The 13,997-nt window shown below is 45.1% G+C and overlaps 1 protein-coding gene across 2 annotated transcripts in view; it reads right to left on the reverse strand.

Annotated features, from left to right (window-relative positions):
• Positions 1-13,997, reverse strand: part of ttc27 (tetratricopeptide repeat domain 27) — a 282,247-nt gene that overhangs the window by 210,795 nt on the left and 57,455 nt on the right. The gene's annotated exons all lie outside the window — the stretch shown is intronic.

The raw sequence follows: 13,997 nt of genomic DNA on the forward strand, positions 1-13,997 counted from the left end.
TCGTCCCCGAGAGGAAGTGGAGTGCAATGTTAGATGCTCCACTTCCTCTTGGGGGCGGGACCGGGGCAGTAAGTGCGCGAATTTCCAGCGCTATGCAGCCGCTCCACTTAGTGCTGGCGTGAGCACACAGCCCTCCCCTTACGATAAAGGGGAGGGCAACGCTGCAAGCTCTGCAGTGGGGCGAGGGAGGGGCCAGCGAGTGGCGGCGTTCGAGCCTAGCGAGGGGCGGATGTCGAGCCCAATGAGGGGCGGCGCAGCATTTAATACTGGCGGGGCCGTGGCCCAGGGGAAGCGCAGCACATAACAACAGCGGGGCCGTGGCCCAAGAGCAGCACAGCACATAACAACAGCGGGGTCGTGGCCCAAGAGCAGCACATAACAACAGCGGGGTCGGGGCCCAAGAGCAGCACATAACAACAGCGGGGTCGGGGCCCAAGAGCAGCACATAACAACAGCGGGGCCGTGGCCCAAGAGCAGCACATAACAACAGCGGGGTCGTGGCCCAAGAGCAGCACATAACAACAACGGGGTCGTGGCCCAAGAGCAGCACATAACAACAACGGGGCCGTGGCCCAAGAGCAGCACATAACAACAACGGGGCCGTGGCCCAAGAGCAGCACATAACAACAACGGGGCCGTGGCCCAAGAGCAGCACAGCATTTAACAGCAGTGGGGCCGGGGCCCAAGGGAGACGCAACAGAGCTTGGGCTCCAGTTGTTTTGGTCAATCTTCGCCACTGGACCAAGGCCTAGCTCCGTCAAGCCCGTGTGGTGGCTGAGGTGCAACGGTCACCACACGTTACAAAAATCCATGCACAGGCATCTTCCACCCCTTGAAGATGTAACTTATTGTAACACCTGTGAGCCCATCTTTTTTTGGTGTGACTGCTTAGTAGTAGGGGCGAGGGGCAACCACTGCACCAACAGGGATGCAGGGTGGCGTGGCCGCAGCCCGGCACAGAAGCGGAGTGTGGGGTTGCACTATCGTGGCACAGACCCCGCGAAATGGGCAACAAAAGGCCGGGCCGATAAGTCAGAAGCGCAAAACAAACGGCGGCGTGCACTTCCCCTTTACCTCTCGCCCTGCGAGCGTGGTGCGGCCCGGTTTGCGACCAGCGAGGCTGGCACTGACATCGCCCGCGGCGGTCTCGCAGGGCGCTGCCCAATTTCCTGCTGCGTGGCGAAAACAGGTCACTGCGCACAGCGATGACGTCATCATTGCCGGCGCAGTGACCCGGTGCATTACCGGCGGGAGCGGGTGCTGGCGGTTTGCATCTCCGCTAACTCCCGTGCAATTTCATGGGAAGCAGTAGTGCCCCCAACCCGGTGATAAATCGTTTGTGCCCACCCCCGTTAGCGCCCCCCCAGGAGGTGCAAACGATGCGAATTTCTCCCCTTCTGTCTGCTCATTCAGGTGGAGAATGGAAAGACAACTGGGCTGATTTTCTAAAAGGGAGGATCAAATGATCTTCTTTATCTTGTTTACATTTACCTAAAAGCCTAACAAGACTTTGTCTGTACAGTAAATATGTTTTTAAATGTAGCAATAGAATGCTTCAGAGCTTTTCAAACCTGCGAATCACAATCAGGCCTTCTCTTGGGATTTCAGTTTAAAATGTTCACATCTGTATTCTGTACAGCTGTTTTTTTTTGTATTAACTTCTTTGTAAGAATAAAAGAATAATACATTTATCACACCTCTCAAGTATTCCACAATAAATGACTTTGAATTTTAGCTTCTGGCTCAGTAGCTTCTGGATCGGAGTCAGAAGGTTTTGGGTTCAAGTCCCACTCCAGAGACCTGAGCACATAATCCAGGCTGACACTCCAGTGCAGTGCTGAGGGTGTGCTACACTGTGGGGGGATGCCGACTTTCAGATGAGACCGAGGCCATGCCTGCCCTCTCAGGTGAATGTAAAGATCCCATGGCACTATTGCGAAGAAGAGCAGAGGAGTTCACTCCAGTGTCCAGGCCAATATTTACCCCTCAACTAACATCACTAAAAAAAAAATTATCTGGTCACCATCACACTGCTGTTTGTGGGGATCTGTGTTGGGGCCTCAACTATTCACAATATTTATTAATGGCTTCATTGAATAGAAAGTCATATCCAAATTTGCCAATGACACAAAGATCATTGCCCTCCCCCTGGGCATTGTTGGCAGTGTAGATGAAAGCATAAAATTACAAAGGGATATTGATAAAGTGAATGGGCAAAACTGTGGCAAATGGATTTTAATGTAAGCAAATGTGAGATCATCTACTTTGGACCTAAAAATGATAGAACAGGGTACTTTCTAATAGGTGAAAAGCTAAAAACAGTGGATATCGAAAGAAACTTGGGCGTCCAGGTACAGGTACCAAAAATAATCAAAGCGGCTAATGGAGTGCTGGCCTTTATATCTCGCAGACTAGAATATAAGGGGGTAGAAGTTATGCTGCAGCTATACAAAGCCCTGGTTGGACCACACCTGGAGTACTGTGAGCAGTTCTGGAAACCACACCTTAGGAAGGATATATTGGCCTTGGCGGGAGTGCAGTGTAGGTTTACCAGAATGACACCCGGACTCCAAGGGTTAAGTTACGAGGAGAAATTACACAAATTAGAATTGTATTCGCTAGAATTTAAAAGGTTAAGGGGTAATCTGATCGAAGTTTTCATGATATTAAGGGGAACAGACAGGGTAAACATAGAAACATAGAAAATAGGTGCAGGAGCAGGCCATTCAGCCCTTCTAGCCTGCACCGCCATTCAATGAGTTCATGGCTGAACATGAAACTTCAATACCCCCTTCCTGCTTTCTCGCCATAACCCTTGATCCCCCGAGTAGTAAGGACTTCATCTAACTCCCTTTTGAATATATTTAGTGAATTGGCCTCAACTACTTTCTGTGGTAGAGAATTCCACAGGTTCACCACTCTCTGGGTGAAGAAGTTTCTCCTCATCTCGGTCCTAAATGGCTTACCCCTTATCCTCAGACTGTGACCCCTGGTTCTGGACTTCCCCAACATTGGGAACATTCTTTCTGCATCTAACCTGTCTAAACCTGTCAGAATTTTAAACGTTTCTATGAGGTCCCCTCTCATTCTTCTGAACTCCAGTGAATACAAGCCCAGTTGATCCAATCTTTCTTGATAGGTCAGTCCCGCCATCCCGGGAATCAGTCTGGTGAACCTTCGCTGCACTCCCTCAATAGCAAGTATGTCCTTCCTCAAGTTAGGAGACCAAAACTGTACACAATACTCCAGGTGTGGCCTCACCAAGGCCCTGTACAACTGTAGCAACACCTCCCTGCCCCTGTATTCAAATCCCCTCGCTATGAAGGCCAACATGCCATTTGCTTTCTTAACCGCCTGCTGTACCTGCATGCTAACCTTCAATGACTGATGTACCATGACACCCAGGTCTCGTTGCACCTTCCCTTTTCCTAATCTGTCACCATTCAGATAATAGTCTGTCTCTCTGTTTTTACCACCAAAGTGGATAACCTCACATTTATCCACATTATACTTCATCTGCCATGCATTTGCCCACTCACCTAACCTATCCAAGTCACTCTGCAGCCTAATAGCATCCTCCTCGCAGCTCACACTGCCACCCAACTTAGTGTCATCCGCAAATTTGGAGATACTGCATTTAATCCCCTCGTCTAAATCATTAATGTACAATGTAAACAGCTGGGGCCCCAGCACAGAACCTTGCGGCACTCCACTAGTCACTGCCTGCCATTCTGAAAAGTACCCGTTTACTCCTACTCTTTGCTTCCTGTCTGACAACCAGTTCTCAATCCACGTCAGCACACTACCCCCAATCCCATGTGCTTTAACTTTGCACATTAATCTCTTGTGTGGGACCTTGTCGAAAGCCTTCTGAAAGTCCAAATATACCACATCAACTGGTTCTCCTTTGTCCACTTTACTGGAAACATCCTCAAAAAATTCCAGAAGATTTGTCAAGCATGATTTCCCTTTCACAAATCCATGCTGACTTGGACCTATCATGTCACCATTTTCCAGATGCACTGCTATGACATCCTTAATAATTGATTCCATCATTTTACCCACTACTGAGGTCAGGCTGACCGGTCTATAATTCCCTGTTTTCTCTCTCCCTCCTTTTTTAAAAAGTGGGGTTACATTGGCTACCCTCCACTCCATAGGAACTGATCCAGAGTCAATGGAATGTTGGAAAATGACTGTCAATGCATCCGCTATTTCCAAGGCCACCTCCTTAAGTACTCTAGGATGCAGTCCATCAGGCCCTGGGGATTTATCGGCCTTCAATCCCATCAATTTCCCCAACACAATTTCCCGACTAATAAAGATTTCCCTCAGTTCCCCCTCCTTACTAGACCCTCCGACCCCTTTTATATCCGGAAGGTTGTTTGTGTCCTCCTCAGTGAATACCGAACCAAAGTACTTGTTCACTTGGTCCGCCATTTCTTTGTTCCCCGTTATGACTTCCCCTGATTCCGACTGCAGGGGACCTACGTTTGTCTTCACCAACCTTTTTCTCTTTACATACCTATAGAAACTTTTGCAATCCGCCTTAATGTTCCCTGCAAGCTTCTTCTCGTACTCCATTTTCTCTGCCCTAATCAAACCCTTTGTCCTCCTCTGCTGAGTTCTAAATTTCTCCCAGTCCCCAGGTTCGCTGCTATTTCTGGCCAATTTGTATGCCACTTCCTTGGCTTTAATACTATCCCTGATTTCCCTAGATAGCCACGGTTGAGCCACCTTCCCTTTTTTATTTTTACGCCAGACAGGAATGTACAATTGTTGTAATTCATCCATGCGATCTCTAAATGTCTGCCATTGCCCATCCACTGTCAACCCCTTAAGTATCATTCGCCAATCTATCCTAGCCAATTCACGCCTCATACCTTCAAAGTTACCCTTCTTTAAGTTCTGGACCATGGTCTCTGAAATTACTGTTTCATTCTCCATCCTAATGCAGAATTCCACCATATTATGGTCACTCTTCCCCAAGGGGCCTCGCACAATGAGATTGCTAATTAATCCTCTCTCATTACACAACACCCAGTCTAAGATGGCCTCCCCCCTAGTTGGTTCCTCAACATATTGGTCTAGAAAACCATCCCTTATGCACTCCAGGAAATCCTCCTCCACCGTATTGCTTCCAGTTTGGCTAGCCCAATCTATGTGCATATTAAAGTCACCCATTATAACTGCTACACCTTTATTGCATGCACTCCTAATTTCCTGTTTGATGCCCTCCCCAACATCCCTATTACTGTTTGGAGGTCTGTACACAACTCCCACTAACGTTTTTTGACCTTTGGTGTTCTGCAGCTCTACCCATATAGATTCCACATCATCCAAGCTACTGTCTTTCCTAACTATTGCATTAATCTCCTCTTTAACCAGCAATGCTACCCCACCTCCTTTTCCTTTTATTCTATCCTTCCTGAATGTTGAATACCCCTGAATGTTGAGTTCCCAGCCCTGATCATCCTGGAGCCACGTCTCCGTAATCCCAATCACATCATATTTGTTAACATCTATTTGCACAATTAATTCATCCACCTTATTGCGGATACTCCTTGCATTAAGACACAAAGCCTTCAGGCTTGTTTTATTAACACCCTTTGTCCTTTTAGAATTTTGCTGTACAGTGGCCCTTTTTGTTCTTTGCCTTGGGTTTCTCTGCCCTCCACTTTTCCTCATCTCCTTTCTGTCTTTTGCTTTTGTCTCCTTTTTGTTTCCCTCTGTCTCCCTGCATTGGTTCCCATCCCCCTGCCATATTAGTTTAAATCCTCCCCAACAGCACTAGCAAACACTCCCCCTAGGACATTGGTTCCGGTCCTGCCCAGGTGCAGACCGTCCGGTTTGTACTGGTCCCACCTTCCCCAGAACCGGTCCCAATGCCCCAGGAATTTGAATCCCTCCCTGCTGCACCACTGCTCAAGCCACGTATTCATCTGCGCTATCCTGCGATTCCTACTCTGACTATCACGTGGCACTAGTAGCAATCCCGAGATTACTACTTTTGAGGTCCTACTTTTTAATTTAGCTCCTAGCTCCTTAAATTCGTTTCGTAGGACCTCATCCCTTTTTTTACCTATGTCGTTGGTACCAATGTGCACCACGACAACTGGCTGTTCTCCCTCCCATTTCAGAATGTCCTGCACCCGCTCCGAGACATCCTTGACCCTTGCACCAGGGAGGCAACATACCATCCTGGAGTCTCGGTTGCGGCCGCAGAAACGCCTATCTATTCCCCTCACAATTGAATCCCCTATCACTATTGCTCTCCCACTCTTTTTCTTGCCCTCCTGTGCAGCAGAGCCAGCCACGGTGCCATGAACTTGGCTGCTGCTGCCCTCCCCTGATGAGTCATTCCCCTCAACAGTACCCAAGCGGTGTATCTGGGGTTTTGCAGGGGGATGACCACAGGGGTAGAGAGAGAGAGAAACTATTTCTGCTGATTGGGGATTCTAGGACGAGGGGCATAGTTTAAAATTAGAGCCAGACCTTTCAGGAGTGAAGTTAAGAAACATTTCTACACACAAAGGGTGGTAGAAGTTTGGAACTCTCTTCCTCAAACGCCAATTGATGCTAAAACAATTGTTAATTTAAAATCGGAGATTGATAACTTTTTGTTAACCAAAGGTATTAAGGTAAATGGGCCAAAGGCGGGTATATGGAGTTAGGTCGCAGATCAGCCATGACATTGAATGGCGGAACGGGTTCGAGGGGCTGAATGGCCTATTCCTGTTCCCGTGTCCTATGTCATCATCATCATCATAGGCAGTCCCTCGAATTGAGGATGACTTGCTTCCATGTCAAAAAGTTCACAGGTATGTCAATGAAGGACCTAAAATTTCAGATCCCAAACTAAATCTTGAAGGGTGGAAGATGCCTGTGCGTGGATTTTTTTAACGTGTGGTGACCGTTGCACACCAGCCACCACACGGGCTTGACAGAGCTAGGTCTTGGTCCAGTAGCAAGGATTAACCAAGACAACTGGAGACCTGCTCTGCTGCACGGACCTAGTGCGCACACATATCGCAGTGTGGGCTGGCCCGTGCTGCCCCTGGGCTCTCGCCTCTCCTGGGCCCCGATCACGTCCCTCTACAACCTCTCGCCGCTCCTTCGCCCCGACCTCGCCGCTCTTGCAGTACCTGCCCACGCTCCAATCACCGACCTGGATCTTGATGACGTCCCTTTTCCTCTCCTGCTCCGGCACGTGCTGCTCCCTGGAGTGGTACGCCACCACGCTGCTCCTTCCGCTCCCCGGCCTGCTCCGATGGTGCTCGTAAGACGGGGGCCGCACAGACTGCTGGGCCACTCAAACATCCACAGTAGCAAATTCTATATTTTATTTCTCTCGGCTCAAAAGTTAGAAGCTTAAGTGTCGGTTTCACCTTCGTAGACTCATAGACTTCCGATGTGGGACCTTGCTGTCTGCCAGTTGGCTGCCGTGTTTCCTACAGTACAACAATGACTACAATTCAAATGTACTTTATTGGCTGTAATGCACTTTGGGATGTCCTGAGGTGGTGAAAGGCGCTATATAAAAGCAGGTCTGTATTTTAATGACCATTGTTGAGAAGGCAGACACAAAGACTGCAGCAATGATGTATCAGTGATTTTCATTGGACATGTGATTAGAAGATTCAAACACTCCCACTAAATATCCTGTTTAAAGGTGTTGCAGCGTACATCGGTTCTCCCATCCCCTTGACCCAGGAAAGTTTCTGGTCAACTTGCATTGAATTAGCAGGTTGTGATAATCTTGAAACAAAACATTTTGGCCCCAAGTTTCCACATGATTTGCTCCTGATTTTTAGGAGCAACTGGTGGAGAACGGAGTATCTTAGAAATTGGAATTCTCCACATTTAAGTTTTCTGCAGTTCTAGTCAGGTAGAACAGTTTCACTTTTGAACAGAATTTTTTTTTCAAAAGGGGGCGTGTCCGGCCACTGACGCCTGATTTGAAAGTTTCCACAGTGAAAACGTACTGCAAACTAACAGAATGGAGCAAGTGAAGATTTTTGTAGGCTTGAAAAAACCTGTTCTACACAGTAAAAAAATCAGGCGCAGGTTACAAATTAGGCGTCGGGAACGAGGTGGGGGGGGAAGGGAAGTCATTGCATTTTACAATAAATCCTTACTTATATTTATACAAATATTATACAAATAAATGCAACCTGAATAAAAATTTATAAGCAAAGAAAAGATTAAATAAACCATGTTCCTACCTGTGTGAAAGTGCTTCAGGCAGGCCTTTCAGGCAGCGGTTTGCCGTCGGGACTGACCGACGGCGGGGGTTGGGGGGGGGGGGGCAGAAAGCTGCAAGAAGCCTCAGTACTTGAGGCAGCCGTTTGCCGTCGGGCCCGACCGACAGCAGGGGGAGAAAGCTGCAAGAAGCCTCAGTGCTGATCATGGAAGGGCAATGTGGTTTTATTAAAAAATGTTAAAAATTGAACAGCTACAAAGAATTTGAATAGTCTCAAACAAGTGCATGTGTCCCGTTTATCACAGTCTATCTTTAATTACAGAATGCACTCCCTCGCCCTCACACACAGAAATATCAAGAAAATTAAAATGCAAGCCTTTGCAAGGGTTCAATAAACAAATCTTCACTTTTTCTGCAGCACTTTTTAAAATGGCCGAGTGCCAATGTTTACTTCAGACTGCGCGTGCGCGAACGCTCCAACACGCAGCGTTGCCGGCATGAAAAAAAACTCATTTAAATTGTACCTGCCCCCTCCTACTTACAAAATCGGCGCGAGTGGTAGGCTCCGCCCCCTGGGCGCCGCGCCAAGCAGACATCGAGCTGCAAAGCGCTCGAGAATACCGCGTTTTTTTCAGGCGTCGTTTCCGGCGCGAAAAACGGGCGCCCAGCTCGGAGCGGCGCCTGTTTTGTCGCGTGTGGAAACTTGGGGCCTTTACAACTATATATTTTAAAATGTAATGTTTATTGCCACACCATTTGTATGTACCATTTCCATATAAACGTGTCGCTTCACTTGTAAAGAAGGTCACTTCCCATGTCAAGTCACTTTATTTCTTGGTTGGATATTCCCAAATTATTCAACCATTGCTTCACATTATGCAAATTTGGCCAATGCAACCGTTGAAGTTTGCAGGCAGTACATTATCGGGAAACTAAAATAAGAATGTCTAGCGCAGGATGTTGAGGATGGGGGTGGAGGTGGGGGGGGAAATGAAGGACAAAAGGAGGGATTTGTCAGAACATTTGTATGACAATCCTGAATAAATATTCATCGGGCCTTTCCGATACAATGCAGTAAAAAAAATGCTAATTAAATCGTCTAACTCAATGTGGTAAAAAGGTATTAACCGCAGCAAACAACAATGAATTAGAAATGCGCCAGTAATAAGAGGGGAAGACAGCATGTCTATTGATCATTAGTGTTTGACTAGAATTGGCTAATAAGTGCACTTACAATCTGTCCGGTAAACTGATTTAAGACCGAAGGAACTAAAGTTTAAGTGCCAAAGCTTTAAATGACGCACTTGAACATCAATAGAAAGAATACTTGTCTGTCTCAAATAAAGTCTATGACCAGAAAAAAAAAAGAGGGGAAGACAAAACAAAAATCAAGTTTGTAAAGCTGGGCTGCAGTGTCCATGCAGCAGTCAGTTCCCTTTGGTCAATGTGATATTCATATAATGGCGACACCATTAAAAACATCTACCCCGACGAACAACAATCGCTGTAGTGACGCTATTATAGGAAAGAAACCAAAACAATAACCAGGCCTTGGTGCGCACAATCCTTTCACACAAGGTGTTGCCCTTCGCAAAAACTGCCACGCAAAAAAAAATCTACTGAAATAGCAAAAGAGTATCAGTGCAACATCAGCAAAGAGGGGGAGAGTTCTGCTATCCAACACAAGGGTTTTTTAACACATAAGCAAAATACATATCCGCTGAAAGGAGCTCATTAAGCTCTGGTACAATTTGAAATCTGGAATGTCCTCCTGGCGCACTTTAAAAAATGCTATACATGCTTTTCATGCAAAAAAAATAGCAGCTTTCAGGAAGCAATGCTAGCAAATGCCTCGTTTCAGTTCCAAACAATAAAGTAATAAGTAACTAAACTTATCACGCTGTTATATTTATGTACTGTATATGAGGGAATATAAAACACATTCCACTAACCCCCTGACTCTTCGCGCAGACAGGAATGTACTGAGCATGGGGAACTTTCCATACTGATTCATTCCTGGGTTGAGAAAAAGCTAATCCCCAACAAAAAAACTTGCTCAATGACAATGTGAGAATAAAAGAATGGCGAGCAGTGCTTTATTTAAGTGACAGGTATGAGAATCGCTTCAGTTAAGAAGCAGAAAATCCTTCCATTCTGCTTAATTCCCTAAAAGACGGGGTTAGATAAAGGTCCTTCAGCCCACTTGATCTCATTTCTTGCATAATAACAACCTTCCAATCTTCCCACGGCAGCTCCTGAGAGTGGATCCACAGGATGGCACCTCCAACATTCCCTCAGTACCGCTACGGACCATCAGCCCAGGTAAGGCACTCTGGTCCTGCCATGGGACTTGAACCCACAACCTTCTGACAGCCAAGGGTGCCACCAACACAGATAGCTGCAGCAAACCTGACAGATCTGGTTTTTGCTGTTAATGCATTTCATGCTATTTTTGTGTGTGGGGGGTGGGGGTGGGGGCGGGGGAATTACGGAGGCTATACAGATTTATTCCCAATGCTGAGAGTTTTGTGTGTGTAAAGTAACAGTTACATAGAATTACATAGCATTGACAGCACAGAAACAGGCCATTCGGCCCAACAGGTCTATGCTGGTGTTTATGCTCCACACGAGCCTCCTCCCACCTTACTTGATCTGACCCTATCTGCATAACCTTCTATTCTGTTCTCCATCATGTACTTACCTAGCTTTCCCCTTAAAGGCATCTATGCTATTCACCTCCAATACTTCATGTGGTAGCGAGTTCCACATTCTAAAAACACACTCGGTAAAGAAGTTTCCCCTGAACTCTTTATTGTATTTGTTAGTGACTATCTTATATTTATGTCATCTAGTTTTGGACGCCCCACAAGTTGAAGCATCTTCTCTATATCAAACCCCTTCATAATTTCAAAGACCTTTATTAGGTCACCCCTGAGCCGTCTCTTTTCTAGAGAAAAGAACTCCAGCCTATTCAGTCTTTCCTGATACATTGTACTTCTAACCTCTCAGTTCTGGTATCATCCTTGTTAATCTTTTTTGCACCTTCATATTCTTTGTGTAATTATGGAGACCAGACCTGCTCACAATACCCAAAGTGCAGTCTAACCAAGGTTCTTTACAGGTTTAATATTACTTCCCTGCTTTCAATTCTATTGCTCTAGAAATGAACCCCAGACCTGTGTTTGTACTTTTTAATGGCCTTGTTAGCTTGCATTGCTACTTTTAATGATTTGTGAATGTGTACCCTTAGATTCCTTTGTTCCTCTACCTCTTATTTTCCAAGGAGTAGGTAGCCCCCTTATTCCTCCTACCAAAATGCACCACCTCACACTTATCTATATTGAAATTAATTTGCCATTAAACACCCATTCTGCAAGTTTATGAACGGCTTCTTGCATTTTGTCGCAGTCTTCCTCAGTATAAACTATTGAGCAGATGATGGTAACAGTGCCTTATGAGTCACACCAGAAACTTGTATGCAAGTCAGAAAAACAACTGGCTTGGTTTACACAAACAATTAAAAAAAACTAACATATATATAAGAATTGATGGGTTCTACTGTTTGTGTTCACACTCTTATATCCACGCTCTATTGCTGCCAAATTTTGTAGCAATTATTTTATTCAGCTAATGGTACACAACTTGTGTTTCGTTTTCAATTGAAAAGATTTTTTCATTAAAAAAAACTATTTAATTAAACACAAATTTGGGACTTGCATTTTTAAATATTTGAATGTACAAAGATGACAATACATACAATGAGATATTTTCTGATGTGTTTTAGAAAGCCCTTGGTATAAAGTAATTGAGACAGTCACGGAATCCTAGAACTAAAGTTAAACTGTAACTTTATCATTTTCTACTTCATTCAAGAAACACCCAAGTAACTGAATGTTCCACTTTCAATAGTTCAGCATTTCTATATGCTAGGACCACCAGATTTTTGAAAGTTACATGATAGATAATTACGTGTGAATATCGAACTTCAAATAAATTTCAGTATTGTAATTGGTCACTCTGTCTTCCACTGACACACATATATATATATATCCTAGTAAAAGATCCTCTCGGAATGAGTGATCACAGTATGGTTGAATTTGTAATACAGAGTGAGGGTGAGGAATTAGTGTCTCAAACGAGCATACTATGCTTAAACAATGGGGACTACAGTGGGATGAGGGCAGAGTTGGCTAAAGTAGACTGGAAACACAGACGAAATGGTGGCACAATTGAGGAACAGTGGAGGACTTTTAAGGAGCTCTTTCATAGTGCTCAACAAAAATATATTCCAGTGAAAAAGAAGGGCGGTAAGAGAAGGGATAACCAGCCATGGATAACCAAGGAAATAAAGGAGAGTATCAAATTAAAAACCAATGCATATAAGGTGGCCAAGGTTAGTGGGAAACTAGAAGATTGGGAAAATTTTAAACTACAGCAAAGAATGACTAAGAAAGCAATAAAGAAAGGAAAGATAGATTACGAAAGTAAACTTGCGCAAAACATAAAAACAGATAGTAAAACCTTTTACAGATATATAAAACGGAAACGAGTGACTAAAGTAAATGTTGGTCCCTTAGAAGATGAGAAGGGGGATTTAATAATGGGAAATGTGCAAATGGCTGAGACCTTAAACAATTATTTTGCTTCGGTCTTCACAGTGGAAGACACAAAAACCATGCCAAAAATTGCTGGTCACAGGAATGTGGGAAGGGAGGACCTTGAGACAATCACTATCACTAGGGGGGTAGTGCTGGACAGGTTAATGGGACTCAAGGTAGACAAGTCCCCTGGTCCTGATGAAATGCATCCCAGGGTATTAAAAGAGATGGCGTAAGTTATAGCAGATGCATTCGTTATAATCTACCAAAATTCTCTGGACTCTGGGGAGGTACCAGCGGATTGGAAAGCAGCTAATGTAACACACCTCTGTTTAAAAAAGGGGGCAGACAAAAGACAGGTAACTATAGGCCGGTTAGTTTAACATCTGTGGTGGGGAAAATGCTTGAAACTATCATTAAGGAAGAAATAGCGGGACATCTAGATGGGAATAGTGCAATCAAGCAGACGCAACATGGATTCATGAAGGGGAAATCATGTTTAACTAATTTACTGGAATTCTTTGAAGATATAACGAGCATGGTGGATAGAGGTGTACCGATGAATGTGGTGTATTTAGATTTCCAAAAGGCATTCGATAAGGTGCCACACAAAAGGTTACTGCAGAAGATAAAGGTACGCGGAGTCAGAGGAAATGTATTAGCATGGATCGAGAATTGGCTGGCTAACAGAAAGCAGAGAGTCAGGATAAATGGGTCCTTTTCGGGTTGGAAATCGGTGGTTAGTGGTGTGCCACTGGGATCGATGCTGGGACCACAACTGTTTACAATATACATAGATGACCTGGAAGAGGGGACAGAGTGTAGTGTAACAAAATTTGCAGATGACACAAAGATTAGTGGGAAAGCGGGTTGTGTAGAGGACACAGAGAAGCTGCAAAGAGATTTAGATAGGTTAAGCGAATGGGCTAAGGTTTGGCAGATGGAATACAATGTCGAAAAGTGTGAGGTCATCACCTTGGAAAAAAAAACAGTAAAAGGGAATATTATTTGAATGGGGAGAGATTACAACATGCTGCGGTGCAGAGGGACCTGGGGGTCCTTGTGCATGAATCCCAAAATGTTAGTTTGCAGGTAATCAGGAAGGCAAATGGAATGTTGGCCTTCATTGCGAGAGGGATGGAGTACAAAAGCAAGGAGGTCCTGCTGCAACTGTACAGGGTATTGGTGAGGCTGCA

Source organism: Pristiophorus japonicus, chromosome 9 (genome assembly GCF_044704955.1).
Source record: "Pristiophorus japonicus isolate sPriJap1 chromosome 9, sPriJap1.hap1, whole genome shotgun sequence".
NCBI classification, from domain to species: Eukaryota; Metazoa; Chordata; class Chondrichthyes; family Pristiophoridae; genus Pristiophorus; species Pristiophorus japonicus.